The sequence below is a fragment of the Pseudophryne corroboree genome, chromosome 2 (genome assembly GCF_028390025.1).
Source record: "Pseudophryne corroboree isolate aPseCor3 chromosome 2, aPseCor3.hap2, whole genome shotgun sequence".
Classification (NCBI taxonomy): Eukaryota; Metazoa; Chordata; class Amphibia; order Anura; family Myobatrachidae; genus Pseudophryne; species Pseudophryne corroboree.
Genome location: NC_086445.1, coordinates 261873983 through 261893786, shown reverse-complemented (window position 1 = coordinate 261893786; position 19804 = coordinate 261873983). Strand labels below are relative to the sequence as shown.

Below are 19804 nucleotides of genomic sequence, written 5' to 3'. Positions count from 1 at the left end.
AGTGCTAACAGCCTCCCTCCCGCGCCGCTACCTACACCCTCCCTCCATGCAGTAATCTCTCTAACAGCCTCCCCCCTCCCGCGCCGCTACCAGCCCTCCCACCCGCGCCGCTACCTACTCCCTCCCGCACCGCTACCTACACCCTCCCTCCCCGCTACCTACACCCTCCCTCCCGCACCGCTACCTACACCCTCCCTCCCGCTCCGCTACCTACACCCTCCCTCCATCCCGCGCCGCTACCTACACCCTCCCTCCCGCGCCACTACCTACACCCTCCCTCCCGCGCCACTACCTACACCCTCTCTCCCTTCCGCGCCGCTACCTACACCCTCCTGCACTGCTACCTACCCTCCAGCGCTGCTCCCTACACCCTTCTTCACTGATCCCTACTGCAATCCCGGGATTGAGCGTTTTTCAATCCCGAATGCCGGGATTGAAAAAACGTCCCGGGATTGGCCTCCCTAGTCTGAACCTGCGGTTGGACTGCTGTAGTCTTCTTTGTCTGGTCACAGCGAGTGGAAGATCTTCTTACGTTTCGTCATGGCGGATGAGGAAGATGTGTCTATGTATAGCCTGGGAATTTCACAGACAGACCTTGTGCTACTTTGTGAAATCATCCCTGAGATTTAAATTATCCACATGCAGTAGTCCAAAGTAAAAGGATGGCAAAGGTAATTCTTGTCACAATCTAAAATACAGCTTGGTTTCAGTGACGGGTATAAAAAAAAGTGCAATGAAAGCACAACACCATTTTCTTCTCAACATGTACAGTATTATTGAAGTCAACAAATAACAAACACGCCACTTAATGAGAAGGAAAGGACTGTTTGAAAGAGGACTAACAAAGGCTATTGTAACACACACATCATTTTGTTTTATTTATATTTTTCAGAAACCAATTTAGCTTGCTGTATGTTTCTGGACAGTAGAAAATGAAGCCAGAGAATGTGAAATAAAACCATGTAAATATGTGGCAACATACAAACTCCACACAAAGTGCTGTGAGACAATGATGCTAACCACTGTGCCACCATACTGCATCAATGTAATGCTAAGAATATCCACCAACAGGAGCTATGTACCCTACATAAAGAAATCAGGATAGCATTACGTCTATTGTACCTATAACACCTAACCACTGGATCCGGTCAGAATCTCGACGGTCAAAAGACCAGCACTGGCATACCGTCAGCCGAGATCGATGACTGCTGGGACGTCTGAGATGTAAGCCGCGTGGGAGGAGGGGGTGATGTGTTAGGTTTAAACTGCAGGGGGGGGGGTTTAGGCTATCCAGAAGGCAGGTCAGGGTTAGGCATCGCCGGGGAGGGTTAAGCTGTGCGTGTGCGTGTGTGTGTATGGGGGTTAGGATTAGGCTGTTGGGGGGAGGGTTAGGTTTACGCTTCGGGGGGGGGGGGAGGGAGGGTTAGGGTAGGTAGCGGGGAGGGGGAGTTAGGTTTAGGTTGCAGAGAGGGATGGTTAGGGTAAGGCTACAGTAAGGGAGGGTAAGGGGTAGCTTCCTTCCCGACCACTGTCGGGATTCTAAACAGCTGGATGCTGTGATCGGTATTCTGACCGCTGGCATTTCAGCCCCAACCCCTAACAACAGGTACTTGAAGAGAAGGACACGCATTTTTTATTATTATTTTTTTTTACAGAAAAACCTACAGCACATAAACAATGACTCCAGTTAAAACCAAGTACTTAAAATAGACGCATTTAACATTTCTGTTACGTGTGCAATTCTAACCATCACTGCTAGGTTACATAAATTGCAATAAGAAAGTCATATGAAATAGTTCAGAATGAATGCGACTCATGTAAGGCGGAGGGAAGAACAATATATTGGATTGAGCTATAAAACATGCCATAAAATGCACTCTATGGCAGATCTGCACAGTGGAGTCATTTAGAGGGAGGTTTGTGAAGGTTAAGCAGAACAGTTTTATGTGGCATTTGAGGCGACAGCGCCAAACACATCTTTCTCCCGATTTACTTTCTACCACGTAGCCTTGATCAAGTTAATGACTGATCTGTCCCGTCCTCTTAGGGAAGGGGTTACCTTGAACTTACATTATGCATAGTGTAACAATGAAAATACACGACCCTTTCTCGGGTGGAATGTAACATAATCAGGGGACAATGATACAAAATACAAAGACGTTTGACTTGGTGCAAGTCTATAAATCGATTACATAGCAATATACTATGATAGCGCTTACCAGCTATAGCCTAAGCAATGAGAAAATCTCTAAACCTAGAGCAGCCATGCACATTATGGGCATACAAAGAATCTAACAAGAATTGCCCCACATCAAGTGTTTTGGCTTCATGCCAAAAACAAACACAGCGGGATTTATCATAGCTGGGAACTTGCTAAACAAGATGACCCTGAAATGCTGTACACATTAGCAATGAAAGGAAAAATCATCCAGCACACGACAAATTATTTTCCATGGAAACAAGGTCCACATTTCTAACAGGCCCTACACACTGACCGATCCGTCGCCGAGCTGCCCGACGGCGGATACGGCCGACGGGTGACCCGGCGGCGGGGGGGCAGTGAGGGGGGAATGAAGTTTCTTCACTCCCCCAGTCACCCGGCTGCATTGAAGTACAGCCGACGGGGGGGCCAGCGATGAACGAGCGCGGAATCGCGCATCGTTCATCGCTGGAGCTTCCACACTGCACGATATGAACGTTATCTTGTTCATTAATGAACAAGATCGTTCATATCGTGCAGTCATGTCGGCCAGAGTGTAGGGCCCTTTAGTTTGCTGGATGTCCTAGCCTGAAATACGTGGTCAAATAAAATCAGAGGGAATACATATCTTTTCTGTCAGAATGCCGGCAGTGGGGCTCGCTGCGCTCGCCACAGATTACATTCTCCGTCTATGGGTGTCGCGGACACCCACAGAGAGAGATAAGCCTGTGGTGCCTGTGTTTCGATGGTGGGATTTCCCGCCTGTCGTAGTTCCAGCGTCAGCATTGTGACCGTCAGGATCCCGACAGGCAGTCTCGTGATCGCCTCCCATTCAGAGTGCATTAGAAAAGTAATGGAGTTGATTGAGGAAGTACACACACAGAATAAAGTTACTGACTAGTTACTCTTGTTCCAAGTAGCTCTTAGGAGCTTTCTTGTAAAGGAGGAGTATTCAACCTGCTGCTTTTGTAGACTACACATACCAGCATGCCATGCCACATTCTTAGCATGCCTTAATAGCAAAACTGTGGCATGACGGGAATAAATAATGTCATAGGAGTCAATAACATATGAGACAGAGGTATGGCAGCCCCCGTGTTTATAGAATGTACAGTATATGCGATCCATGGGTAATAGTGAGGTTAAGGAATGCCCAATAAAAAGTCATAAATAAAAAATTTAAAATTTTTTTTATGGTAATAATAAAAGAAAATATAGCAACATTAACAAAAGAGTACGTAATATTTCCTCTACTATTAAAGGCTAACTAGGTGATGTTCTTTCGTTCTCTAAGTGCAAGTTATAGTACTGCTCCAAACAAATCTGGCTGATATCGGCAAATCAGAAACCATACTAAGCTGCTAGACATTAAACTGATCACCATCTGATTAAAAATAAGAATTTACTTACCGATAATTCTATTTCTCGGAGTCCGTAGTGGATGCTGGGGTTCCTGAAAGGACCATGGGGAATAGCGGCTCCGCAGGAGACAGGGCACAAAAGTAAAGCTTTTACAGGTCAGGTGGTGTGTACTGGCTCCTCCCCCTATGACCCTCCTCCAGACTCCAGTTAGGTACTGTGCCCGGACGAGCGTACACAATAAGGGAGGATTTTGAATCCCGGGTAAGACTCATACCAGCCACACCAATCACACCGTACAACTTGTGATCTAAACCCAGTTAACAGTATGATAACAGAGGAGCCTCTGAAAGATGGCTTCCTAAACAATAACCCGAATTAGTTAACAATAACTATGTACAAGTATTGCAGATAATCCGCACTTGGGATGGGCGCCCAGCATCCACTACGGACTCCGAGAAATAGAATTATCGGTAAGTAAATTCTTATTTTCTCTATCGTCCTAAGTGGATGCTGGGGTTCCTGAAAGGACCATGGGGATTATACCAAAGCTCCCAAACGGGCGGGAGAGTGCGGATGACTCTGCAGCACCGAATGAGAGAACTCCAGGTCCTCCTTTGCCAGGGTATCAAATTTGTAAAAATTTACAAACGTGTTCTCCCCTGACCACGTAGCTGCTCGGCAGAGTTGTAATGCCGAGACCCCTCGGGCAGCCGCCCAAGATGAGCCCACCTTCCTTGCGGAATGGGCCTTAACAGATTTAGGCTGTGGCAGGCCTGCCACAGAATGTACAAGTTGAATTTTGTTACAAATCCAACGAGCAATCGACTGCTTAGAAGCAGGTGCACCCAACTTGTTGGGTGCATACAGTATAAACAGCGAGTCAGATTTTCTGACTCCAGCCGTCCTTTAAATATATATTTTTAAGGCTCTGACAACGTCCAACAACTTGGAGTCCTTCAAGTCGTCTGTAGCCGCAGGCACTACAATAGGCTGGTTCAGGTGAAACGCTGATACCACCTTAGGGAGAAAATGCGGACGCGTCCGCAGCTCTGCCCTATGTCGAATGGAAAATTAAATAAGGGCTTTTATAAAACAAAGCCGCCAGTTCAGATACTCTCCCGGCCGAAGCCAGGGCCAGTAACATAGTCACTTTCCATGTGAGATATTTCAAATCCACATTCTTTAGTGGTTCAAACCAATTGGATTTGAGGAAATCTAAAACTACGTTTAGATCCCACGGTGCCACCTTAGGCACCACAGGAGGCTGTATATGCAGTACTCCTTTGATAAAAATCTGGACCTCAGGGACTGAGGCCAATTCTTTTTGGAAGAATATTGATAGGGCCGAAATTTGAACCTTAATAGATCCCAATTTGAGACCCATAGACAATCCTGATTGCAGGAAATGTAGGAAAACGACCCAGTCGAAATTCCTCCATCGGAGCACTCCGCTGCTCGCACCACGCAACATATTTTCGCCAAATACGGCGATAATGCTTCGCGGTGACTTCCTTCCTTGCCTTTATCAAGGTAGGAATGACTTCTTCTGGAATGCCTTTTCCTTTTAGGATCTGGCATTCAAACGCCATGCCGTCAAACGCAGCCGCGGTAAGTCTTGAAAAAGACAAGGACCCTGCTGAAGCAGGTCCCTTCTCAGAAGTAGAGGCCACGGATCGTCCGTGACCATCTCTTGAAGTTCCGGGTACCAAGTCCTTCTTGGCCAATCCGGAGCCACTAGTCTTACTCCTCTTTGCCGTATAATCCTCAATACCTTTGGTATGAGAGGCAGAGGAGGAAACACATATACCGACTGGTACACCCAAGGTGTTACCAGCGCGTCCACAGCTATTGCCTGCGGATCTCTTGACCTGGCGCAATACCTGTCCAGTGTTTTGTTGAGGCGAGACGCCATCATGTCCACCATTGGTTTTACCCAACGGTTTAATAGCATGTGGAAAACTTCTGGATGAAGTCCCCACTCTCCCGGGTGAAGGTCGTGTCTGCTGAGGAAGTCTGCTTCCCAGTTGTCCACGCCCGGGATGAATACTGCTGACAGTGCTATCACGTGATTCTCCGCCCAGCGAAGGATCCTGGCAGCTTCTGCCATTGCCCTCCTGCTTCTTGTGCCGCCCTGTCTGTTTACATGGGCGACTGCCGTGATGTTGTCCGACTGGATCAACACCGGTCTTCCTTGAAGCAGAGGTTCCGCCTGGCTTAGAGCATTGTAGATTGCTCTTAGTTCCAGAATGCTTATGTGAAGAGACTTTTTCAGGCTCGACCACACTCCCTGGAAATTTCTTCCCTGTGTGACTGCTCCCCAGCCTCTCAGGCTGGCATCCGTGGTCACCAGGATCCAATCCTGCATGCCGAATCTGCGGCCCTCCAATAGATGAGCCTCCTGCAACCACCACAGAAGGGATACCCTTGTCCTCGGCGACAGGGTTATCCGCAGGTGCATCTGAAGATGCGACCCTGACCATTTGTCCAACAGATCCCTTTGCATGGAATCTGCCGAAAGGGATTGCTTCGTAAGAAGCTACCATTTTTTCCCAGGACTCTTGTGCATTGATGTACAGACACCTTTCCTGGTTTTAGGAGGTTCCTGACCAGGTCAGATAACTCCTTGGCTTTTTCTTCGGGAAGAAAAACCTTTTTCTGAACTGTGTCCAGAATCATCCCCAGGAACAGCAGACGAGTTGTCGGCATTAATTGGGATTTTGGAATATTCAGAATCCATCCGTGCTGCTTTAGCACCTCTTGAGATAGTGCTAAACCCATCTCTAGCTGTTCTCTGGACCTTGCCCTTATTAGGAGATCGTCCAAGTATGGGATAATTAATACGCCTTTTCTTCGAAGAAGAAATATTATCTCGGCCATTACCTTTGTAAAGACCCGAGGTGCCGTGGACAAACCAAACGGCAGCGTCTGAAACTGATAGTGACAGTTTTGTACAACGAACCTGAGGTACCCCTGGTGTGAGGGGTAATTGGAACGTGGAGATACGCATCCTTAATGTCCAAGGATACCATAAAGTCCCCTTCTTCCAGGTTCGCTATCACTGCTCTGAGTGACTCCATCTTGAACTTGAACTTCTTTATGTACAGGTTCAAGGACTTCAGATTTAGAATAGGCCTTACCGAGCCATCCGGCTTCGGTACCACAAAAAGAGTGGAATAATACCCCTTCCCTTGTTGTAGAAGAGGTACCTTGACTATCACCTGCTGAGAATACAGCTTGTGAATGGCTTCCAAAACCGTCTCCCTTTCTGAGGGGGACGTTGGTAAAGCAGACTTCAGGAAACGGCGAGGTGGCTCTGTCTCTAATTTCAACCTGTACCCCTGAGATATTATCTGCAGGATCCAGGGATTTACCTGCGAGTGAGCCCACTGCGCGCTGTAATTCTTGAGACGACCGCCTACCGCCCCCGAGTCCGCTTGCGAAGCCCCAGCGTCATGCTGAGGCTTTTGTAGAAGCCGGGGAGGGCTTCTGTTCCTGGGAAGGAGCTGCCTGTTGCTGTCTCTTCCCTCGTCCTCTGCCTCGTGGCAGATATGAATAGCCCTTTGCTCTCTTATTTTTAAAGGAACGAAAGGGCTGCGGTTGAAAGGTCGGTGCCTTTTTCTGTTGGGGAGTGACTTGAGGTAGAAAGGTGGATTTCCCGGCCGTAGCCGTGGCCACCAAATCCGATAGACCGACCCCAAATAACTCCTCTACGCATCGCCTGTCCACTGTCGTGTCCATAAAGCTCTTCTGGCCGAAATGGACATAGCACTTACCCGTGATGCCAGTGTGCAGATATCTCTCTGTGCATCACGCATATAAAGAAATGCATCCTTTATTTGTTCTAACGACAGTAAAATATTGTCCCTGTCCAGGGTATCAATATTTTCGATCAGGGACTCTGACCAAACTACCCCAGCACTGCACATCCAGGCAGTCGCAATAGCTGGTCGTAGTATAACACCTGCATGTGTGTATATACCTTTTTGGATATTTTCCATCCTCCTATCTGATGGATCTTTAAGTGCGGCCGTCTCAGGAGAGGGTAACGCCACTTGTTTTGATAAGCGTGTTAGCGCTTTGTCCACCCTAGGAGGTGTTTCCCAGCGCTCCCTAACCTCTGGCGGGAAAGGGTATAAAGCCAATAACTTCTTTGAAATTAGCAGTTTTTTATCGGGGCACCCCACGCTTCATCACACACGTCATTTAATTCTTCTGATTCGGTAAAAACTACTGGTAGTTTTTTCACACCCCACATAATACCCTGTTTAGTGGTACCTGTAGTATCAGCTAAATGTAACATCTCCTTTATTGCCAAAATCATATAACGTGTGGCCCTACTGGAAAATACGGTTGATTCGTCACCTTCACCACCGGAATCAGTGCCTGCGTCTGGGTCTGTGTCGACCGACTGAGGCAAGGGGCGTTTTACAGCCCCTGACGGTGTTTGAGGCGCCTGGACAGACACTAATTGAGTGTCCGGCCGCCTCATGTCGGCAAACGACTGCTTAAGCGAGTTGACGCTATCCCGTAATTCCACAAATAAAGGCATCCATTCTGGTGTCGACCCCCTAGGAGGTGACATCCTCATATTTGGCAATTGCTCCGCCTCCACACCAATAACGTCCTCATACATGTCGACACACACGTACCGACACACAGCAGACACACAGGGAATGCTCTATACGAAGACAGGACCCACTAGCCCTTTGGGGAGACAGAGGGAGAGTCTGCCAGCACACACCAAAAAGCGCTATATATGACAGGGATAGCCTTATGATTAAGTGCTCCCTTATAGCTGCTTTTATATTAATATATTGCCATTTATTTTGCCCCCCCTCTCTGTTATACCCTGTTTCTGTAGTGCAGTGCAGGGGAGAGACCTGGGAGCCTTCCTGACCAGCGGAGCTGTGACAGAAAATGGCGCCGTGTGCTGAGGAGATAGGCCCCGCCCCTTTTTCGGCGGGCTCGTCTCCCGCTATTTAGTACATTTAGGCAGGGGTAAATATCTCCATATAGCCTCTGGGGCTATATGTGAGGTATTTTTAGCCTTTTTAAAGGTTTTCATTTGCCTCCCAGGGCGCCCCCCCCCCAGCGCCCTGCACCCTCAGTGACTGCCGTGTGAAGTGTGCTGAGAGGAAAATGGCGCACAGCTGCAGTGCTGTGCGCTACCTTAAGAAGACTGCAGGAGTCTTCAGCCGCCGATTCTGGACCTCTTCTTGCTTCAGCATCTGTGAGGGGGCCGGCGGCGTGGCTCCGGTGACCATCCAGGCTGTACCTGTGATCGTCCCTCTGGAGCTTCATGTCCAGTAGCCAAGAAGCCAATCCATCCTGCACGCAGGTGAGTTCACTTCTTCTCCCCTCTGTCCCTCGTTGCAGTGATCCTGTTGCCAGCAGGACTCACTGTAAAATAAAAAACCTAAGCTAAACTCTCTAAGCAGCTCTTTATGAGAGCCACCTAGAATTGCACCCTTCTCGGCCGGGCACAAAAATCTAACTGGAGTCTGGAGGAGGGTCATAGGGGGAGGAGCCAGTACACACCACCTGACCTGTAAAAGCTTTACTTTTGTGCCCTGTCTCCTGCGGAGCCGCTATTCCCCATGGTCCTTTCAGGAACCCCAGCATCCACTTAGGACGATAGAGAAATAAGGACGTATCCTGTAGTCAGATCATATTTGGCAGTTGGACTTGGTCAGTGAGCCACCATATATTTTTGCCATACACATGGGGCTCAATTCGATTCTGCATGATTTTAATAGCATGGGGAGGGAGGTATTCAATTGATCAAGCTGTTATGCCCGACTAGAGGATTTCTGCTTCATTCCTCCTGAGGTATGAGCAGAAATCCGGCTAAACTAGTGCCGCAATGCTGTTTTCTGCCTTTAGCGCAGCGCAAACAGCATCGCGGCAGACCCTTAAATCAGAGAGTGCCATTTCTCGCTCCTATTTCAGGCGAGAGTACTGGCTTCTCTCGACTAGCGATGAGGACAATTTAAAAGCTCCAGGACCTCCTTCCCGGCATTGGTAGCAGAATTAAATCGAGTCCATTGTGGCCTAACTAACTGAGCAGACATGACAGAGGAAGTGAATTTTAGGACATATTATTTTCCTTTAATAGGGCAGTTCAATTATATGCAAATATAATACTGCATGTTTTTAAGAAAAGCTAGAACTCTTACGTCCTTAATAGTAATTGCTTAATCAGGCTTGAATGCAGTACAAGAATAAAAACTTCATGTCCAAATATTGTGCAGCTGAGGTTCACATATGTCTGTGGAAAAAGATCTCACACCCTTCCAGGCAGCTTTGTACAATGTGTCACTCTCTCTTATACATTATTCTGTCACTGAGCCACATTGTGGGCCTCTTACATCATTACATGAGCACCCAATGTTCTACGCAAATCAAATAAAATAACACTGCTTTAAATCATGTTGACATGCATTAAAATGAACCTCTTTGTTTCCTCAGGATACAACAAATGTCTTGTATTGCATTGCGAAAACCGTCGACAACACCAATATGGTTAAAGAAACTGAAACAAGCAAGTAATATTTTTCCATATGTGAAACAATTCCTCCAAAACAAAGCAGGACAGCGCAAAAGCCCTGAAAACATTATATAAGGAATAGGGGCCCTCATTCCGAGTTGATCGGTCGCAAGGCGAATTTAGCAGAGTTACACACGCTAAGCCGCCGCCTACTGGGAGTGAATCTTAGCTTCTTAAAATTGCGACCGATGTATTCGCAATATTGCGATTACTAACTACTTAGCAGTTTCAGAGTAGCTCCAGACTTACTCTGCCTGTGCGATCATTTCAGTGCTTGTCGTTCCTGGTTGACGTCACAAACACACCCAGCGTTCGCCCAGGCACTCCCACCGTTTCACCGGCCACTCCTGCGTTTTTTCCGGAAACGGTAGCGTTTTCAGCCACACGCCCCTGAAACGCCGTGTTTCCGCCCAGTAACACCCATTTCCTGTCAATCACATTACGATCGCCGGAGCGAAGAAAAAGCCGTGAGTAAAAATACTTTCATCATAGTAAAGTTACTTGGCGCAGTCGCAGTGCGAACATTGCGCATGCGTACTAAGCGGATTTTCACTGCGATGCGATGAAAAATACCGAGCGAACAACTCGGAATGAGGGCCAGTGAGCTTTTCAAGAGGAAAACCCAGGGGAAAAAATCTGACAGTAAGCTACATTACCTTATTTGTATCTGGATGCCAAAGCAGCTCTTTACAAGAGAAACATTTTAAGGTAGATCACTTTAGGGTGCCATATTTAAGTGAAAGTTCACCCAATCATTGGCTTGAATCAAACGGTTATCCGACTGTACTCAATTCCATAAAGTTTCCCTTTTAATTGTATCTATATTACTAACCTTATCAATTGGCTCCTTTAAGCTTCTTTCTAATTCCTTATTAAAAAGTAACAATACCTTTTTATATAAATGGTGGGGTCAGATATTGTAAACTAAGTTTTACATTCATAGGTTGACAATCTATTCTACAACCTATGCTCCTGCCTAGGGCCATATATTCACTGAGGGGCCCACAGTACCCTAAACAATTTTTTATCTTGTTTACATTTTTTGTTTTAACAAACAAAGGTCAAATGACATTAATAGGTACTATGGGGGTAATTCCAAGTTGATTGCAGCAGGAAATTTTTTACCAGTTGGGCAAAACCATGTGCACTACAGGGGGGCAGATATAACATGTGCAGAGAGAGTTAGATTTGGGTGGGTTATTTTGTTTCTGTGCAGGGTAAATACTGGCTGCTTTATTTTTACACTGCAATTTAGATTGCAGATTGAACTCCCCACACCCATATCTATCTCTCTCTGCACATGTTATATCTGCCTCCCCTGCAGTGCACATGGTTTTGCCCAACTGCTAAAAAATTTCCTGCTGCGATCAACTTGGAATTACCCCCTATGAGCAAACAAAGCTGAGAGGATTTAAAAGAAAATCTTAAAAGTACATTTTTAGTCTCTTAAGTTTGTTGCTTTTGGATCAGGTTTACGCATAGCAAATAACTGTATCTATACGGTAGATTCTGGTTGCATTTAAAAGATTCCCAAACATCTTGCAATCAGCTGTGACTGGGAGACATCAGATGTTGGTCAGGATAACCGGTGGCAATGTTGGATCTACATTCTCTACCTGCTCATTTTATTTACAAATGTATGACAAACATTAAAAGTCAGGAGCAGCGGTGGCTCCTATTTACATTTAGTAGGGGGCTGCTGCCAGGAGAGGAAGAGAGCTGGGCATTGTCAGCCAGGTCCCGTTGCCTGCGCAATCGATCTGGTGCATGCACAGACTTTGTGGTGCGACTGCGCATGAGAAAACACCCACCTTCTAAGGACTGCATCAGCAATCGCCCATAGAAGCCAGATTGGGCTGCGCCAAAGGCAGGGAGTGGCTTCCTAGAGGAAGCCAGCTTCTGATTATCGCAACCCAGTCCGGCAGTCCCAGAGAGAGGAAACACCTCCCATGGTACTGTCTTGTGTGTCTGTGACTGATAGGTAGGACTTCCAATAGGAAGTCATTGCCAGTCACAGTGAAGCCAGTGCAGTCACAGACTGCATATGGCTCACTGACACCGATACCCCTTTCACATCGCACTGAAAACCCGGTATCGACACGGCATATTGCCGTGTCGAAACGGGTCCGTGTGCGATGTGAAAGGTCCTTTGGTGAATTAGCGGGTCGTCTGACCCGGTAATTCAACCCGGTAAAAAAGAAGGGTTATTACCGGGTTGATTACCGGGTCAGGCGCAGTGTGAATGGGAGCCGTTCCGATGCGACACGGCTCCCATTCACAGTATAGGCAGAGGCGGTGCAGGAGATGAGCTCATCTCCCGGCGCCGCCTCCACCCCCGCTGCTGCTGCGCCCTCCGCTGCTATGGCAACCGACCCGGTATATTGCCGGGTCGGAAAGCCTGCAACGGAGCGCAAATGCCGGATCCCACCCGGTAAGTACACGTTTCTCTTACCGGGTAGGATCCGGCATTTGCGATGTGAAAGCAGCATGAGAGGGGTGGCAGATATTACTTGGAGGGCTGCAGCCCATAGGTATAATCCGCCACTGTGTGATGTTCATGACCTGCACACTGTAACTTCCAATATCCTTCTATTCTTCTATTTTGCAACAGGGAGTTGCATTATACTAATATATAAAAAAGAGCATTCTACTTTAACACCTCAAATAAGGATTTGTGACTCTGATAAAAGATTTTAAACAGACATGCAAATATCAAATTACCTTTTATGGCAAAGACCATATTTATACTAAATAGCCTTCTGAAGCTGTATTAATTGGTTTCTTTTATTTACTGTGCCAGGGGCAGAGAATTAAGTTTTGTATGAGGTGTAGCATTTCATCCTGTGAGTCAGACAGGATCATCCTTTTAAGAATTATCACTACATAACTTGTAAATAATAAGATTTTACTTACCGGTTAATCTATTTCTCGTAGTCCGTAGTGGATGCTGGGGACTCCGTAAGGACCATGGGGAATAGACGGGCTCCGCAGGAGACATGGGCACTTTAAGAAAGAATTTGGATTCTGGTGTGCTCTGGCTCCTCCCTCTATGTCCCTCCTCCAGACCTCAGTTAGAGAAACTGTGCCCGGAAGAGCTGACAGTACAAGGAAAGGATTTTGGGAATCCAGGGCAAGACTCATACCAGCCACACCAATCACACCGTATAACTTGTGATAACTTACCCAGTCAACAGTATGAACAACAACAGAGCATCAGACCAACCTGATGCAACCATAACATAGCCCTTATTGCAGCAATAACTATATACAAGTATTGCAGAAGAAGTCCGCACTTGGGACGGGCGACCAGCATCCACTACGGACTACGAGAAATAGATTTACCGGTAAGTAAAATCTTATTTTCTCTAACGTCCTAGTGGATGCTGGGGACTCCGTAAGGACCATAGGGATTATACCAAAGCTCCCAAACGGGCGGGAGAGTGTGGATGACTCTGCAGCACCGATTGAGCAAACAATAGGTCCTCATCATCCAGGGTATCAAACTTGTAGAACTTTGCAAAAGTGTTTGAACCTGACCGAGTAGCAGCTCGGCATAGTTGTAATGCCGAGAACCATCGGGCAGCCGCCCAAGAAGAGCCCACCTTCCTAGTGGAATGGGCTTTAACTGATTTTGGTAGCGGCAATCCAGCCGCAGAATGAGCCTGCTGAATCGTGTTACAGATCCAGCGAGCAATAGTTTGCTTTGAAGCAGAAGCACCCAGCTTGTTGGATGCATACAGGATAAACAGCGACTCCGTTTTCCTGACACTAGCCGTTCTGGCTACATAAACCTTCAAAGCCCTGACCACATCCAGTAACTCGGAATCCTCCAAGTCACGAGTAGCCACAGGCACCACAATAGGTTGGTTCATATGAAAAGATGACACCACTTTTGGCAGAAATTGTGGACGGGTCCGCAATTCTGCTCTATCCATATGGAAAACCAGATAGGGGCTTTAGGTGACAAAGCCGCTAATTCTGACACACGCCTAGCCGAAGCCAAGGCTAATAGCATGACCACCTTCCACGTGAGATATTTTAACTCCACCGTTTTAAGTGGTTCAAACCAGTGTGATTTTAGGAAACTTAACACCCCGTTAAGATCCCAAGGTGCCACTGGAGGCACAAAAGGAGGCTGAATATGCAGCACTCCCTTTACAAAAGTCTGAACTTCTGGTAGAGAAGCCAACTCTTTTTGCAAAAAAATGGATAGGGCCGAAATCTGGACCTTAATGGAGCCCAATTTTAGGCCCAAATTCACTCCTGACTGTAGGAAGTGAAGTAAACGGCCCAGCTGGAATTCCTCTGTAGGAGCATTCCTGGCCTCACACCAAGAAACATATTTTCGCCATATACGGCGATAAAGTTTAGCTGTCACGTCCTTCCTAGCCTTTATCAGCGTAGGAATGACCTCGTCCGGAATGCCCTTTTCTGCTAGGCTCCGGCGTTCAACCGCCATGCCGTCAAACGCAGCCGCGGTAAGACTTGGAACAGACAGGGCCCCTGTTGCAACAGGTCCTGTCTTAGAGGAAGAGGCCACGGGTCCTCTGTGAGCATTTCTTGCAGATCTGGATACCAGGTCCTTCGTGGCCAATCTGGAACAATGAGGATTGTTCTCACTCCTCCTTATCTTATTATCCTCAGCACCTTGGGAATGAGAGGAAGAGGAGGAAATACATAGACCGACTGGAACACCCACGGTGTCACCAGGGCGTCTACCGCTATTGCTTGAAAGTCTCTTGACCTGGCGCAATACCTCTGTAGTTTTTTGTTGAGGCGGGATGCCATCATGTCCACCTGTGGCAGTTCCCACCGATATGTGATCTGTGTGAAGACTTCCTGATGAAGTCCCCACTCTCCCGGGTGGAGGTCGTGTCTGCTGAGGAAGTCTGTTTCCCAGTTGTCCACTCCCGGGATGAACACTGCTGACAGAGCGCTTACGTGATTCTCCGACCCGCGAAGAATTCTGGTGGCTTCTGCCCTCGCCACTCTGCTCCTTGTGCCGTCCTGGCCGTTCACCTGAGCCACTGCGGTGATGTTGTCTGACTGAATCAGAACCGGTTGGTCGCGAAGCAAGTGCTCCGCTTGACGTAGGGCGTTGTATACGGCCCTTAGTCCCAGGATGTTGATGTGAAAGCAAGTCTCTTGACTTGACCACAGACCTTGGAAATTTCTTCCCTGTGTGACTGCTCCCAACCCTCGGAGGCTAGCGTCCGTGGTCACCAGGACCCAGTCCTGAATTCCGAATCTGCGTCCCTCTAGAAGGTGAGAACTCTGCAGCCACCACAGGAGTGACACCCTGGCCCTGGGGGACAGGGTGATTAACCGATGCATCTGAAGATGTGATCCGGACCACTTGTCCAGTAAGTCCCATTGGAAGGTCCTCGCATGGAACCTGCCAAAGGGAATGGCCTCGTATGATGCCACCATCCTTCCCAGGACTCGAGTGCAGTGATGCACTGACACCTGTTTTGGTTTTAATAGATTCCTGACCAGTGTCATGAGCTCCTGAGCTCTCTCTATTGGGAGATAAACCCTTTTCTGGTCTGTGTCTAGAATCATGCCTAGGAAAGGCAGATGAGCCGTAGGAACCAACTGCGACTTTGGAATATATAGAATCCAGCCGTGTTGCCGTTACACTTCCAGAGAAAGTGATACGCTGTTCAGCAACTGCTCTCTTGATCTCGCTTTTATGAGGAGATCGTCCAAGTACGGGATAATTGTGACACCTTGCTTCCGCAGGAGCACCATCATTTCCGCCATTACCTTGGTGAATATTCTCGGGGCCGTGGAGAGACCAAACGGCAACGTCTGAAATTGGTAATGACAATCCTGTACCGCAAATCTGAGGTACGCCTGATGAGGTGGATAAATGGGGACATGAAGGTATGCATCCTTTATGTCCAGAGACACCATAAAATCTCCCCCTTTCAGGCTTGCGATGACCGCTCTTAGCGATTCCATCTTGAACTTGAACCTTTTCAGGTATATGTTCAGGGATTTTAAATTCAATATGGATCTGACCGAACCGTCCGGTTTCGGGACTACAACATGGTCGAATAATAACCCCCTCCTTGTTGAAGGAGGGGAACCTTGACCACCACATGTTGAAGATACAATTCGTGAATTGCAGTTAACACTATTTCCCTCTCGTTGGGGGAAGCCGGCAGGGCCGTCGGTGAGGGGGCATCTCCCCAAGGTCCAGCTTGTATCCCTGAGACACAATATCTATTGCCCAGGGATCCAACAGGGAGTGAACCCACTTGTGGCTGAAATTACGAAGACGTGCCCCCGCCGGGCCTAGCTCCGCCTGTGAAGCCCCAGCGACATGCAGTGGATTTTGTAGAGGCCAGGGAGGACTTCTGTTCCTGGGAACTAGCTGTGTTGTGCAGCTTCTTTCCTCTGCCCCTGCCTCTGGCAAGAAAGGACGCACCTCGGACTTTCTTGTTACTTTCTGTTCGAAAGGCTGCATTTGATAATGTCATGCTTTCCTAGGCTGTGCAGGAATAGAAGGCAAAAGATCAGAATTACCAGCTATAGCTGTGGAGACCAGGTCCGAGATCCCTTCTCCACACAATCCTCAGCCTTCCATATGCCTCTTAAGTCGGCATTACCTGTCCATTGCATATTCTACAGGACACGTCAAGCAGAAATCGACATAGCGTTGACTCTAGAACCCAGTAGACTAATGTCTCTTTGGGCATGTTTAATATATATATATATAATAAGAATTTACTTACCGATAATTCTATTTCTCATAGTCCGTAGTGGATGCTGGGGACTCCGAAAGGACCATGGGGGGGTAGCGGCTCCGCAGGAGACTGGGCACAAAAGTAAAAAGCTTTAGGACTACCTGGTGTGCACTGGCTCCTCCCCCTATGACCCTCCTCCAAGCCTCAGTTAGGATACTGTGCCCGGACGAGCGTACACAATAAGGAAGGATTTTGAATCCCGGGTAAGACTCATACCAGCCACACCAATCACACCGTACAACTTGTGATCTGAACCCAGTTAACAGCATGATAACAGAAGGAGCCTCTGAAAAGATGGCTCACAACAACAATAACCCGATTTTTGTAACAATAACCATGTACAAGTAATGCAGACAATCCGCACTTGGGATGGGCGCCCAGCATCCACTACGGACTATGAGAAATAGAATTATCGGTAAGTAAATTCTTATTTTCTCTAACGTCCTAGTGGATGCTGGGGACTCCGAAAGGACCATGGGGATTATACCAAAGCTCCCAAACGGGCGGGAGAGTGCGGATGACTCTGCAGCACCGAATGAGAGAACTCCAGGTCCTCCTCAGCCAGGGTATCAAATTTGTAGAATTTAGCAAACGTGTTTGCCCCTGACCAAGTAGCTGCTCGGCAAAGTGTTGTAAAGCCGAGACCCCTCGGGCAGCCGCCCAAGATGAGCCCACTTTCCGTGTGGAATGGGCTTTTACAGATTTTGGCTGTGGCAGGCCTGCCACAGAATGTGCAAGCTGAATTGTACTACAAATCCAACGAGCAATCGTCTGCTTAGAAGCAGGAGCACCCAGCTTGTTGGGTGCATACAGGATAAACAGCGAGTCAGATTTTCTGACTCCAGCAGTCCTGGAAACATATATTTTCAGGGCCCTGACTACGTCCAGCAACTTGGAATCCTCCAAGTCCCTAGTAGCCGCAGGCACCACAATAGGCTGGTTTAAGTGAAATGCTGAAACCACCTTAGGGAGAAATTGAGGACGAGTCCTCAATTCTGCCCTGTCCGTATGAAAAATTAGGTAAGGGCTTTTATAGGATAAAGCCGCCAATTCTGAGACACGCCTGGCTGAAGCCAGGGCTAACAGCATTACCACTTTCCATGTGAGATATTTTAAGTCCACAGTGGTGAGTGGTTCAAACCAATGTGATTTTAGGAAACCCAAAACTACATTGAGATCCCAAGGTGCCACTGGAGGCACAAAAGGAGGCTGTATATGCAGTACTCCCTTGACAAACGTCTGAACTTCAGGAACAGAAGCTAGTTCTTTTTGGAAGAATATTGACAGGGCCGAAATTTGAACCTTAATGGACCCTAATTTGAGGCCCATAGACAGTCCTGTTTGCAGGAAATGCAGGAATCGACCCAGTTGAAATTCCTCCGTAGGGGCCTTCCTGGCCTCGCACCACGCAACATATTTACGCCAAATACGGTGATAATGTTGCACGGTTACATCCTTCCTGGCTTTGATCAGGGTAGGGATGACTTCATCCGGAATGCCTTTTTCCTTCAGGATCCGGCGTTCAACCGCCATGCCGTCAAACGCAGCCGCGGTAAGTCTTGGAACAGACATGGTCCCTGCTGGAGCAGGTCCTTTCTTAGAGGTAGAGGCCACGGGTCTTCCGTGAGCATCTCTTGAATTTCCGGGTACCAAGTCCTTCTTGGCCAATCCGGAGCCACGAGTATAGTCTTTACTCCTCTCCTTCTTATGATTCTCAGTACTTTTGGTATGAGAGGAAGAGGAGGGAACACATACACTGACTGGAACACCCACGGTGCTACCAGAGCGTCCACAGCTATTGCCTGAGGGTCCCTTGACCTGGCGCAATATCTGTCCAGTTTTTTGTTGAGGCGGGACGCCATCATGTCCACCTTTGGTTTTTCCCAACGGTTCACAATCATGTGGAAGACTTCTGGGTGAAGTCCCCACTCCCCCGGGTGAAGATCGTGTCTGCTGAGGAAGTCTGCTTCCCAGTTGTCCACTCCCGGAATGAACACTGCTGACAGTGCTATCACATGATTTTCCGACCAGCGAAGAATCCTTGTCACTTCCGTCATTGCCCTCCTGCTTCTTGTGCCGCCCTGTCTGTTTACGTGGGCGGCTGCCGTGATGTTGTCCGACTGGATCAACACCGGCTGACCCTGAAGCAGAGGTCTTGCCTGACTTAGGGCATTGTAAATGGCCCTTAGTTCCAGGATATTTATGTGAAGTGACGTTTCCATGCTTGACCACAAGCCCTGGAAATTTTTTCCCTGTGTGACTGCTCCCCAGCCTCTCAGGCTGGCATCCGTGGTCACCAGGACCCAATCCTGAATGCCGAATCTGCGGCCCTCTAGGAGATGAGCACTCTGTAACCACCACAGGAGAGACACCCTTGTCCTTGGAGACAGGGTTATCCGCTGATGCATTTGAAGATGCGATCCGGACCATTTGTCCAGCAGATCCCACTGAAAAGTTCTTGCGTGGAATCTGCCGAATGGAATCGCTTCGTAAGAAGCCACCATCTTTCCCAGGACCCTTGTGCATTGATGTACTGACACTTGTCCTGGTCTTAGGAGGTTCCTGACTAGGTCGGATAACTCCCTGGCTTTCTCTTCCGGGAGAAACACCTTTTTCTGTACTGTGTCCAGAATCATTCCTAGGAACAGCAGACGTGTCGTCGGAATCAGCTGCGATTTTGGAATATTTAGAATCCATCCGTGCTGTCGTAGTACTACTTGAGATAGTGCTACTCCGACCTCTAACTGTTCTCTGGACCTTGCCCTTATCAGGAGATCGTCCAAGTAAGGGATAATTAAGACGCCTTTTCTTCGAAGAAGAATCATCATTTCGGCCATTACCTTGGTAAAGACCCGGGGTGCCGTGGACAATCCAAACGGCAGCGTCTGAAACTGACAGTGACGGTTCTGTACCACAAACCTGAGGTACCCTTGGTAAGAAGGG

General features: G+C 47.9%; 1 protein-coding gene and 1 long non-coding RNA gene across 3 annotated transcripts in view; one reads left to right on the top strand and one right to left on the bottom strand.

The window, feature by feature from the left end:
- The window catches only part of LOC135014662 (uncharacterized), an 83987-nt gene extending 73883 nt beyond the window's left edge, over positions 1-10104 (top strand). Inside the window, exon 3 of the long non-coding RNA XR_010213086.1 lies at positions 10031-10104. This is a non-coding gene — a long non-coding RNA (uncharacterized LOC135014662). The remainder of the gene's footprint in view (positions 1-10030) is intronic.
- The window catches only part of ADCY6 (adenylate cyclase 6), a 421005-nt gene that overhangs the window by 208478 nt on the left and 192723 nt on the right, over positions 1-19804 (bottom strand). The gene's annotated exons all lie outside the window — the stretch shown is intronic.